Here is a 14,008-nt window from a genome sequence, read left to right on the forward strand (position 1 = left end):
AGCACCTGTACATTGACTACATGTACACTATATGGGCCAGACCAGATGTGTATCCCCTGCTGCAGGTCTTTCACCATAGACACCCACACTGTCTAGGGACATACCACGTGCGGACCCTGCACAGCAGGACACACAGTCATATTGGTATACATTGCTAATACCATGTATCCACACAAAGCATGTGTCAGACATGGTAACTACTGCAGGTCACAGGTATTTCTGTGTATGTGTCACACACATACATCATGTGTGCAATGCCATTGCTGGTTTAGGCAATGGCATGCATTGGTATGTACACACACCCGCGCAAGGTCATACTGTGTGACACAACCACACGTGATAGTTGTGGGTTACCCAAACATACCTATCTGTACTCTGACGATGGCAATAGACACAGTAGCAGAACACACTATTGGCATTACTAGCCAACTAGCCCTGTCTGGCTGTGCTGATAGTGTGGTGACATCCCCTGTGTTTACTGGTGGGGTATGCAGCATCTGGTGTATAGTATTATTTGCCCAAAGGATCTGTTCCCTCACACTTGCATTTACACACACCCTACTACCCCCACACACATGCAAACGTGCCCTATGCAGGATTCATTCCCCTACCTACCTATGTCATGACACGTGGGAGGGACGCATTAGCAAAGCGCACTGTTCGGTTTACTAGATAGTTCCTCGTCTCTGGATATACTTAGAGGGTGCTGACAACATCAGTACTTTGAAAGGGTAATGTGCATCAGGTAGTGTGATCACCTGATTGCCAAAACTAACATGTCTTTCATACGGACATGCACACACACACATGTATTAACAGGTTTCAAATTCCTACCTAATTACATTACGATACACAGGGGGAACACATTAGCAGAGTGCGCTATTCACATTACTGGGAGGCTTCCCTTCTCCTGCTGTACCTATACGGTGCTGACATCATCTGTGTTAAGACAGGGGCATGTGCATCCTGTAGTGTGTTCTCCCATTTGGCAAAAGGAACATTTCCCCCATACATATCTGCACACACACAATCACCCCCCCTCCAAACACACACACTTGGCATCTGCAGGATTCAAACCACTACCTAACTATGTTATGACACATGTGACGGATGCATTAGCAGAGCGCGCTATTCGCATTACTGGGAGGCTTCCCTTCTCCTGCTGTACTTATAGGATGCTGACATCATCTGTGTTAAGAAAGGGGCGTGTGCATCCTGTAGTGTGTTCTCCCAGTTGGCTAAAGGAACATTTCTCTCTCACAGCCTTTCACACACACAAACCCCACTCACCCACACACACTGAGCATTTGCAGGATTCGAACCCCTACCTAACTATATTATGACACTTGAGGGCGACGCATTAGCAGAGCGCACTATCCGAATTACTGGGCATCTGTTCTCCACCCGTAGTATTTCTAGGGTGCTGACATCTTCATTTCCACAGAGGTCTGTGGTTGTCGTACAACCTGTCAGGTGGGGGATAGCATGTATATGCATTTGCAGCCACCTACATCAGGGTCAGGTGTGCACATCGCACTGGCAGGTTATGTTCCATACCGTGCTTTGGGACCACAGGACCTGTAACACACAACACTAGCAGTCCAGCACACCACACCCACATCTGGGACACACACCTAGCTTCCCTGGGAACAGTGCCAGGATATGCAGGTATTCACATACACCGTTCCAGTTGTTAACATCAGGTACAGGCATATTGTGTGTGTGACCTACTCAGGCTTCTACCACTATACCCTACCACCACTACAATTTGAGGGTCCATGTGCTATAGCAGTACCACACACCACAGCCACATGGGTTAATACATATTGCACCTGTCCATCTGCAACGTGGGTACCCACTGTTCCACACCGGAGGTAGACCACCATTGTTGATAGCTGCCCATGTCCACCTTTCCCTGGACATCCATATCCCATCTCCATCCCCAGGCAAGGTTGTCACTGCACACATACTGTGTTTAGCACATGCAGACTCTACACTTGTGTAGACTGGGGTGAATTACTTCAGAGGACCCATGCTGGAGGACTATACTGGCCACGCAGCATATTCCTTGACACCTGCATCCTATGAGCATGTGTACAGTTTGCATTGGTCATTCAGATATTGGCAAAGGCTCTTGCTACCCCCATAGTGCCTATGTTAGGCAGGGCTCAGATGACAAAGCCACCTTCATAGGTATCACAAGGGATACAAAACTAAGAGCAATGCTACCCAACGCCAGATATCTGCACCTCCAGATCCGTGCACCCAAAACACTCCTTGGCATGGAAAACATTGATATCTGTGCAGTTACAGATGCCTGGTTCAGGGCTACTGAGAGCACACCAGCACTACCGGGTTTAACCCGGTTGATTTCTTTGAAACAGTCACCAAGGCCATTGACGAGGGGAAGGTGGTTCACACAGCCTACCTGGACCTTGCAGGCGCCTTCACAACAATACCCCACTTGGGCATTCTAGAGAAGGTCACCAGCTGGAATATAAGGCCCTATGTCACTAGATGGATTGCACAGTGGCTCAAGGACAGATACCACATGGTTAGCATTGATGGAGCCATGCCAGACCCCACAACAGTTACGGGTTGTGTCCCACAAGGCTCAGTCCTGGGACCCTCTTGTTTGGTATATATTTCTTGGAGGTACAGGCCAACACGGATGGACTGTGGCTGTCCAAATATGCAGATGACTGCAAACAGGCCACCATAATCGCCTCTTCAGCTGACACAAGCATCCTCCAAAGGGGCATCATAGCAACAGACAACTTATGCCAGAGCCATGGCCTTCTGCTGAACAGTGTTTAGAAAGGGGAATGTGCATCCTGTAGTCTGTTCACATAGTTGACAAAAGGGACCTTGTCCTCACACACACTACCCCCTCAGACAAACACACACACTTGCCATTCACAGGATTTAAACCCCTGCCTAACTATGTTATGACACCTGAGACGGACGCATTAGCAGAGCGCTATTCGCATTACTGGGAGGTTTCTTTTCTCCTGCTGTACTTATTGGGTGCTGATGTCATCGGTGTTTAGAAGGGGAATGTGCATCCTGTAGTGTGTTGTCCTATTTGCCAAAAGGGACATTTCCCTCACACACACAAACACCCCTCAGACAAGCACACACACTTGCCATTCACAGGATTCAAACCCCTACCTAACTATGTTATGACACTTGAGACGGACGCATTAGCAGAGCACGCTATTCGCATTACTGGGAGGTTTCTTTTCTCCTGCTGTACTTATTGGGTGCTGATGTCATCGGTGTTTAGAAGGGGAATGTGCATCCTGTAGTGTGTTGTCCTATTTACCAAAAGGGACATTTCCCTCACACACACAAACACCCCTCAGACAAGCACACACACTTGCCATTCACAGGATTCAAACCCCTACCTAACTATGTTATGACACTTGAGACGGATGCATTAGCAGACCGCGCTATTCGCATTACTGGGAGGTTTCTTTTCTCCTGCTGTACTTATTGGGTGCTGATGTCATCGGTGTTTAGAAAGGGAATGTGCATCCTGTAGTGTGTTGTCCTATTTGCCAAAAGGGACATTTCCCTCACACACAAACACCCCTCAGACAAGCACACACACTTGCCATTCACAGGATTCAAACCCCTACCTAACTATGTTATGACACTTGAGACGGATGCATTAGCAGAGCACGCTATTTGCATTACTGGGAGGTTTCTTTTCTCCTGCTGTACTTATTGGGTGCTGATGTCATCGGTGTTTAGAAGGGGAATGTGCATCCTGTAGTGTGTTGTCCTATTTGCCAAAAGGGACATTTCTCTCACACACACAAACAACCCTCAGACAAGGACACACACTTGCCATTCACAGGATTCAAACCCCTACCTAACTATGTTATGACACTTGAGACGGGCGCCTTAGCAGAGCGCGCTATTCACATTACTGGGAGGTTTCTCTTCTCCTGCTGTACTTATTGGGTGCTGATGTCATCGGTGTTTAGAAGGGGAATGTGCATCCTGTAGTGTGTTGTCCTATTTGCCAAAAGGGACATTTCCCTCACACACACAAACACCCCTCAGACATGCACACACACTTGCCATTCACAGGATTCAAACCCCTACCTAACTATGTTATGACACTTGAGACAGACGCATTAGCAGAGCGCGCTATTCGCATTACTGGGAGGTTTCTTTTCTCCTGCTGTACTTATTGGGTGCTGATGTCATCGGTGTTTAGAAAGGGAATGTGCATCCTGTAGTGTGTTTTCCTATTTGCCAAAAGGGACATTTCTCTCCCGCAGACTTACACACACACCAACCCCACTCACACACACACACACACACACACACACACACACACACACACAGAGCATTTGCAGGATTTGAAACTCCTATCTAATTAGGTTATGACACTTGAGATGGACGCATTAGCAGAGCGCGCTATTCGAATTACTGGGAAGTTTCTTTCCTCCTGCTGTACTTATAGGGTGCTGACATCATCTGTGTTTAGAAAGGGGCATGTGCATCCTGTGGGGAGGCAGACACCAAGCACACTCTGGCTAAGCTGTCATTCCCTAGAGCAAACGGCCTAGTGTTGACCTCTACACCCATATGTTTAATTGTCAAATGCACATTATTTGTTGCTGATAGACTGTTTGCACATCTTTATTGCCATAACATTCCCTGTTTGTATGAACAACTTGTGCATCTGTGGCAGATGTTTGCATGTGGGAGGGATCCACTATATCACGTATGTCTCTGTAGTCATCTAGCTGTGTGCACTGGGCAGACTGCTATAATGTGGTTGGTTCCTGGATTACAACATAACAATACCAGCTATGTGTGTCCAACTGCTACACCGAAATTTGGCCTAAGTGTGTGAGCATGCCCAGTTCAGCCTTCCCATGGCATGTTGTCAATGTGTGTGAGCATGCCCAGTGTGAGCATTCCATATGTTGGACTCTGCAGCCTACCACATTTGTGGATGGGTGTGAACTTCAACAACTATCACCCGTTTATGGTTGTGTGTTGTGTGTCATGTTGTGTAGTTATGGTACAACTGCTTTGTGTGTGAACACAACAGGGTTATACTGTGCCTGCAGTGTTTGCATGGGGTACTTTGCATACAGCTGTCAACATCTTTTCACACTGACCTAACACTGTAGTACTGTATAGTGTACTGGTAGTACTTTGACTGTGGTGGGCAGTATCCTAGGCTTTACTGCTATCACTGCTTTACATTTCGATAGTGGGCACAACAGCCTGGTTACAGGCCAGTTGTGTACATCTGACCATGTTGCATTCTGTTCAGATATGAACTACTTACACCAGGCTTGTCCGACATTGGTAGTGTATTCCACAACATAGGTGTACATTTGCAAACACTAGTGATGTGCCCTAGTCCATGTGTAATGCTAGTTGGAGTATGTTTGTCCTTCAACACACATTGTAAGTGGAGTTTGCCATGACATATGTCATGGTTAGTATACTGTGCCTCTGTCTACCTGTGACATGACAGTGGTACCCAGGTTAAATCTACCATCTCCCACCCACTCATCTGGATTCCTATTGAGGTAGATTGATATGTGACTCTATGGGTAGCCTGTGCTGGGGGTGGCTTCTGTGTTATGGTGCACGCAGTACAGCTTGTCCTATGTAAGTCAGTGCTGGGGTTCAGGTCTCTCATGTGCATAGCTCACTGCCATTCAGATTGTGCAAGGTGCAGCATGTTTATTGATGCCAGCAACACAGGCAACACATGGCATCTGGGCAAGCTGTTTGATACTCCTGATGAGGTACTGTTGGGGACTTTACAGTTGATGGAGGTGTCTGCTGAGGTACATCCCACAGGGGCGATTGTAGTCAATTGTACCGCTGATGATTGATGACTGCAGAGTCGCAATGACCTCCCCTTATCTAGATCTGACAGCTTTCGTGATTAGGTGGGTATATGGTATGTTTCTGTAAACACTACAGCACATGTTTGTCCAATGCAGGCTATCTATCACCTTGTGTCCCCAGGTCTCTCATTACATGTTAACTACATAATGGGTTAACACATATGTGGTAACTGGTGGGCACTTACTGTATATCCACGGGGGTTGACTATACATGTTTCTGCACTTAGCTTGCTGACATGGCTATGGCACCAGTTTTCTGTTTCTATGTGGCCCTTTTGTGGGATGCTTGTGTCAGCTGGTGGATCATATGTGGTGAGCAGTTTGTAGTCCTCTGCAACCATGTTCGGACACGGTCCTTCCATGTTTGCCTGTACCTATGGGACATATATACCAGACGGGGGAGATCCCAGGACAAAGCTTTGTGGGATGCCAGTTATATCTGGTTTGTAGTCTGACATGGCTGCAGCATGTCTGACCATGTCTGTTCTGTCCTTGGTCTGGTTTGCAACCCCTCTACTGACATGTGGGTTTATATTTAAGCTGGTGAGCCTATCTATAATGAACACATAGGGTATTGTATAGAAGCCTTTGCAAGGTCCAGATACACTGTGTGGAGCACATTGCCCTCATCAATGACCTTAATGGCTGTTTCAATTGAGTCAAACATGGTTAGGGGAAGGATCTGCACTTGGGTGGGCCACACTGGGTTGGGTCCGGTGTCAGTAGGTCCCCAATATCTTTATGTCTGTGGTACATGCTGATCCTTTCCACAGCTGTGCAAACCAAGCTTCTCAGGATTCTGGGGTAGTACTGTTCAGTATCCATTCAGGCAACACCTTTGTTGAGAAGGACCACTGTTGTTGTACACTGCTCTTTGGGTACATATTCTGTGGTAAGGCTGACATTGAGCAGTAGTGTGGTTTTGCATTCAATTCATCTTGGTGTCCATGTTGCACTAAGCCCAGGACAACATCTCATACCATTGCTGCTGTGTGTTTTGCTTTGTAGATGTTGGCTGTTACCTCAGCATCTGCAATGTCAGGGGGCCAGCAGTCTGCTGGGATAGATATTCTGCATTGGGGGTGGGGTGGGGGGGTTGCACTGCACCTGTCAGGATGTATGTTGGCAGTATGTGTGTGTGTTTGTGATATTTGTGTGATTCAGGACATATCTGTGAATTCTCAACATGGTTACTACCATCAGTTGTGAAAGTCTTGGGATTATCCTTAGCGTCCTGTACAATTTGTATCTTCATAGGTTCATAGGGTCATACTAGGCTATCCACCCTGGGCATTTGTTAGCCTAGCCAGAGTGTGTGTGGCTTTTGACACCCCTTGCTATGTGCATATTATGGCCATTTATGTTTTGCTTGGCTGTGCCTCTGTCTGGACATGACACAGTGAAGACCCCCAGTGTAACTCTACAATCATCCATCCACTTGGCAAGATTCCTGTTGAAGAGTGTCAGTGAGGGGCTCTGCCTAACATGGAATGGGATTCTGGTCCAGGGTGTGGGGAGCCTCTGGATTATGTATCTGTCCCACCAGCACATCCTATTTCATTATTAGTTGAGGTTGACATCTCTCCCCCTCACAGCTCCAGTGGATTTGTGTTCTCTAGGGTGGGGCATGTCCATTACTCCTGCGTTGGGCATGGCCTCCTACAACAGGCATGCAATGCCTCTGTGTAGGCTGTATGTGACTGGATTCAGCTGGGGTGTCTACAGCCAGGCAGCATATGACATATATTTGTGACCCTTTATCCTATTGGTGAGGTACCTTTCAGGTCTTTCTAACTGCTGCAGGTGTCAGGTAAGATACATCCCATATGAGGCATTGTACTGGATTATGGGTGTGATTGGAGAAAGGTATAGGGGCACAATGACCTCTGTTGCCGTAGATGTGACTCCTTTCCTGCTACAGTGTCAAATGTAGACAGTCTTCCTAGCCACATTGGCAATGTGGGTGTCACATAACAGGTTACTGTCCATGTGTGTCCCTAGGCCCCTGGTTCCTCTTTCTATACATACTGGTTTACCACCTATGTGGTACTTTGTGGTACCTTGTTTGTTATTTGGTGGGACATTCATACTGTCCATTGTCTTCAGGAAGGCTGGGTGGGGTTATTGTGTGTGAGAGTGCGGTCTGTAGCATGCTACAGACTGCACAGCAGTCTTGCCTACAGTTAGTTGCACATGTGTGTACTCAAATGCCTTGTGCATTGTCAATTACCTGGACGTATGGGTGTCTGTGCTGACTATGGATACTCACCCTCCTTTTATGTTTCGTTCCAGGTTTTGGGGCCATGACACATGATACGTGGTATAACCTGGTAGTGCTGGTGTGCTGTCAGGAGGCTTGCAGCAGGATTCTGTCACTGCACAGACATCGATGTTCTCCATTCTGGGGATGGCCTCGGGGGCATGCATATTGGGGTGTACACATCTGGCACTGGTCAGCATTTCCCTTATGTTTCTTCCCACTTATGTTTTGTAGGGTGGTAGGTCAGTCTTTTCTGCCTTGCCTACGAAAGGCTCTATGGAGGGGGCAAATGCCTTATCCAATATTCAGACACCCAGGGGTAACAGGTGCAGGCCATCCCAAGGACAGCTGCGTGGCTTGTCAAGCATGACATCCCAGGCAGACAGACATTGCATCCCCTTGGAATAACACCAGTAAGTGTGCCACTTGCTATGACTGATCATTTCATGTTTGTACTGTGGCATTACTGTTGGTAAGGGTAGGATGCTGCGAACGGTGAGTGTCATACTGGCCTGGACTACATAATCAGATAGCTCATCTATGTCTCTTTTCCTGTAGTCTAGGGTGGTACATCTCAGGTCATTCACACCAGCATGGACTATGACTGCATCATATTTCTACTTGCTTTGGAGTGACCTACATACTTCTGTTATGTGGCATATTGTGGCAGCCTACAGGCAGCTTACTGTACCCTTTCCCTTGTTCAGTCTGGTGTGCAGGACAGCAGTGTGTCTGACTATGGAGTCACCTATTACAACTGTATCAGGCATATTGTTTCTCCTTCTGGCCTGTGACTGTTTGGCACACCGGCTTTGTGTGCTATGTGTTGCATTTGCTATGTTTGCGGGCTGTTTGATTGGGTGTCTGCTTTAGAGGCCTCTGTTGGTGTGCTGTGTTTGTAATTTGTGCCTCTGGGAATGTTTGTCTGTGTTTATGTGTTTGGTTTGCAGTTGTGGTAGGTCTATGTGGGATTGTGTTTGTGGTGTGTGTGGTTACCTTCTCCTACTGACTTGTTTTGGGAGTACTGAGTTGAGGGAGCTCAGCCTCCAGTTTGGATGGATGGTTGCATCTCTCACATATTTTTGTATTTCTTGGGTGGAGTTGGGGGTTGTCTGTGTACTTGGGCCAGGTGTGACATTGCCTCGGGATTCACAGATTCCACTTGTTGCGGCTGGCCTTAGTGGATTGCATGTGTGGACAGATGTTATTGCCATACTACTGATCTGTGCTTACTTCATTGTTTGTGTTTGCTCTATCATGTAGTAGCTTCCTTGTTCTCTTGCATGTTTTGGTTATGGCTGGTGTCCACCATGCCAGATTTAGGCACTGTGTCTTGTTTTAATTTAGGACTGCATAATCCAAGCATTCCTGGCAGTGTTCATGGAATGGCTGTATTACAGGTTCTGAGGTGTGGCCCATATTTTGCACCTGCACGGGATCTTTAATGGATTCCACATCAGTTTGGAGGAGTGCAGGTATTGCTTAACACATGTTTTCCACTGTGGTTTCCCGGCCAGGGACTGTGGTCAGGTTTTGTATATCCAGTGTGATTACTCTATGGTCTGGATTTACCAGTGAGCAATACACTTCTCATCTTGACATCCAGTACCCATGTTGCTGATTATCACATCCGGTATGCTTACACCTCTTGTGGGAGTGGTACGTTGTTCCTGGGCCTTTTGGTTTGTGGATTCTATGAACTTTTGTCCGACACTGTTGGAGCTAGTATAATGTTCCAAGTCTATGTCTGGGTATTTGCAGTCACCCAATATAATGTGGTTTGGAGGACTTGATATATTCATGTATTCCAGCATAGGCCAGATGCAGTTCCTGGTGTTGGGACAGTAGTCTGTAGCAGGCTATAAACTGGGGGGCAGTTTTAGCCACTGTTACTTGAGCATGGCTAGTCCATGCTGCTTTTTGTTGTGGTACCGACATGGGGGTGTGGTTATCCTTGACAATTCTTGCTAGTCACCCTCCTTTTGTAGCTTGTTCCAAGTTTTGCGGCTGTACAGCACAGTATGAGGTGTAACCTGGTAGTGTTAGGGTGCTGTTGTGGGCCTTGCCTCAGTGTTCTGTTACAGCACAGTTATCAACATTCTCCATACTGGGTGAGTCCGGACTGCATGCATCTTGCTGTTTCGACTTATCCATTATCTTATTCTTATCCCTTCTGGTACCTATGGAGATAGGTTTGTCTTTTGAGCCTTACCTATTCAGGGCACACTGTGGGTGACGACAGCCTTTGCCAGTATCCATACGGCCTGCACTGATAGGTGCACGCCAGTCCTAGCGGGTGGTGCATCATGTCATGCTCAGCATGTCATCCCAGACTGGCACACATTGGGTCCCCTTTGACTAACTGCGATACTTCAGTCAATTGTTGCACTTGATCATCTCGTTGTCATGTTGTGGCATGATGCTTGGTCAGGATAGGATGTTAGTCAGGGTCCTCAGGTGTGCATATAGTACTTGGTGTTACATTACTTGACACATAGCATTCATGCCTCAGGTGGTGCAGCAGGGCTGCCTCTGTCGGATGCGCATATTACACTTCCCTGTACATGTTTGAGAGCAGGTTGTGTCATGTTAGGCATCCCTGTTACTATATGAGTGAGTCAGAGAGGGGTGTCATTCCCAAGGTTCCTACTGAGCCAATGTATGTGCTATGTGTTGCCTCTTTGCCAAGGCCAGGGCATACTGGGCACACCTCCTTCTGCCTACTGGGACAGGCTCAGGTTGTTCCTCCTCTGAGTCACGCACTGCCTGTGCTGGCCTTGGTAATGGTGGGGGGCTGTTTGGCCCGGCCCTATGCTGGTCCTGCTGCAGCTGTTTTCGCAAGATCATATTATGTAGCATAGCACATACCATGACAATTTGGGTACATGTAGTTGGTGTGTACTGCAAGGCTCCACCAGATGTGTCCAGACACCGGAACCGTGACTTGAGCAGCCCAAACACACGCTCTATCACATTACGTGTTTGTGCGTGTGCCTCATTATGGCGTTCCTGTTCAGGTGTGTGTGCGTTTCTGATGGGTGTCATCAGCCACGGCTCCAGTGCATAACCTGCATCCCCACTAGGTGTCCATGTGGGATGTCCCCATTGGCAAATGTCTGGTACAGCTGCGTCAAATGCCAGATGTGGGAATCGTGATAACTCCCAGGGCAGCCAGCACACACATTCATTATTATGCCCTGGGCATCACACATGACCTGGCAGTTGATGGAGGGGAAGCCCTTGCGGTTTATGTAGGCCCTACCCTGCTCTCCTGCTGGTGCTTTGATGCGTATGTGCGTGCAGTCTATAGCACCCAGTACCTCAGGGTATTCTGCTATTTGCTGGAAGAGACGCATATTGCTGGCCAATACCTCACGGGCATTGGGGAAATATACATGATCACCGACATGTGCTGACATGGCATCCAGGAACTGGTGTAGTACCCTGGAGGCTGATGCCTGTGATATCCCCATCATATCGCCAGTTGGTCTCTGGAAGGTACCTGTTGCTAGTATTCTTAGGCCAACACATACCTTGGTTTCCACTGGGATGGGTTCCCCTCTGTTGGTTCTGTGTGTGAGGCATGGCCTGCACAGCTCAACAATCTGCTGCAGGAGCTCTCTGTCCACTCTATAGCGCTCTACTATCTCCAACTGATGTAACCCGTGGTAGGTGACCCTGGGCCTGTACACTCTTCTCCGTCTCCTCACTGTGGGTTGTCTGGCACCATCTGCATTGTCACCACCCTCAGCAAGTCGCCTATGTCTCATTAAGACAGCTATGGCAGCCCCTAGCATTTCTGCTCTGAGTTCAGCTTTTTCAGTTTTCACTTCTATTAGCTTACTCCTGTTTTGCAGTGTCTCTTAATGACAACATCCTGCACTATTGTTTGCAGTGTTTTAAGTGCTGGGCTGGGCTACTACTTTGCCTGTGTAATTGCCTGCTTCTAATTATTTTCACCTGCTAGCTTCAGCAGTTATCCCTGCTAGCTTCCTATTAATTCTGTTGCTTCCTTTTTCCTTTCTGTTTCCTCAGGGGGGAGCAACTTGCATACTATCTGAAACACGCTCACAGTGGCTTAAACGCGCGCACACATGCTTACACGGTTATGGATCTACTTATTCAGGTTTAAACGCACGTACACCCGCGCAAACACTGTTACACATCTGCCAACAGCCTCCAACATACTCAGACTGTCTTACACGCGCGTACACCCGCGCAAACACTGTTACACGTCTGCCAACAGCCTCCAACATACTCAGACTGTCTTACACGCGTACCGGCGCAAACACTGTTATACGTCTGCCAACAGCCTCCAACATACTCAGACTGCCTTACACGCGCGCACACCCGCGCAAACAGTGTTAAACATCTCCCAACACACTCCCACATGCTCACACTGCCTTACACGCGCGCACACTGCCTTACTCGCGCTTCATTGCGCGCACACGTGCGCATGCACGACCAGCAAGAAACTTTAGTGTAGGTAACAGTGTACACCTTCCATTTCTTGTCTTTCCATGACTTATGTAGTGGCACACCTCTTTCCATGATCTGTGCCTGTCATCTGTCATGTTACACTGGCCTCCAATGAACTGCGTTTCTTTCTACCATTCCCCCCAGTGATGTCACCTATCTCCTACTCTATTCCTCCCCTTTTGTATCTCTTACACTACTCAGGCCATGCTCATTTGCTATGTGACTGTGGTATTCAGTATCCTAACCCTCATTTACATAAGATTGCCTACTAATGCTTAGTTACATGTCTTAGACTCAGCTTCCCCCCTTAGCAACCACTACACGGTGGCCATGTTGGTTTTGGTCTGCTGGTCCCTGCATTGTCATTCCATGTATTACATGAAACCCACATTTGTGGGTTTATACCCTTCTTTTTTATGCTTTTATACAGCGCAGCCCGTTTGCGCAGGGCTGCGCTGGGTTTAAACATCGGCGATTGCCGAAAAAAAAAAAAAAGTATATTTTTAATATTTTTGCATCGGGTTATCTTGCCAATGGCCACATATTTGGCCATTGGCATGCTGCCTGATTCATATGCAACCTTTTTTGGGAGCTGACATCGCTCCATTGTGGATTTTGCAGAAATGTACTCAGTTGTCAACTGAGTACATTTCTGCAGCTAAAATGTCTCCTACACGGACTGGTTTCTACTTCGTGGATCGCTAATATTCCTCATTTGCATACCTTTCTAATGCAAGTAAGGTATTTAGCTTGTCCACGCCCAGTCCGTGTAAGAGACATTTTAGATGGTCTCTTACACGGAGCTTAGGGCTGTTCCTGGATCGCGAGGCTTGCATGGAGTGTTGCACGTCTCTTACACTCCGTGCAAGCCTTCGTGAATCCTGCCCCTTGTCCTGCTTCCTTATTAATGCACAAAGTATTCAGAATAAAATAGACCAATTAAGATCTTTTATCTCAATTCACAATACCCATCTCATTGCATCACAGAATCCTGGCTAAAGCCTCAAGATCCCTCCACACACCACTTCTTCCCAGGCTGTGATCGCTTAACCACAAGATCCCTCCATACACCACTTCTTCCCAGGCTGTGTTCACTTTCTTAATGCCAGGCCAGGCCTATATTAAGGCAAAAAGGAGGTACTCTCTCTCTTTTCAAGTCAGACATCAACATACAACTCTTTGCCATCCTACTGTATTCCATAGTACCAGAATACAAAAGTAACCACCCTTTTTCAATCTATCTTGCTGTTTTAAAAATAGTGACTCTCCACTAAAACTTAACTTTTTAGACAGGTAAAGCTTAAGTTACCTACTTTCACATCTAACTCCTCTAGTACACACTGCAGTGTTTAGGATAAACCATTTTTTTTCATCTTAC

Source organism: Protopterus annectens, chromosome 14.part0 (assembly GCF_019279795.1).
Source record: "Protopterus annectens isolate FY-2018-M chromosome 14.part0, PAN1.0, whole genome shotgun sequence".
Taxonomy (NCBI): Eukaryota; Metazoa; Chordata; order Ceratodontiformes; family Protopteridae; genus Protopterus; species Protopterus annectens.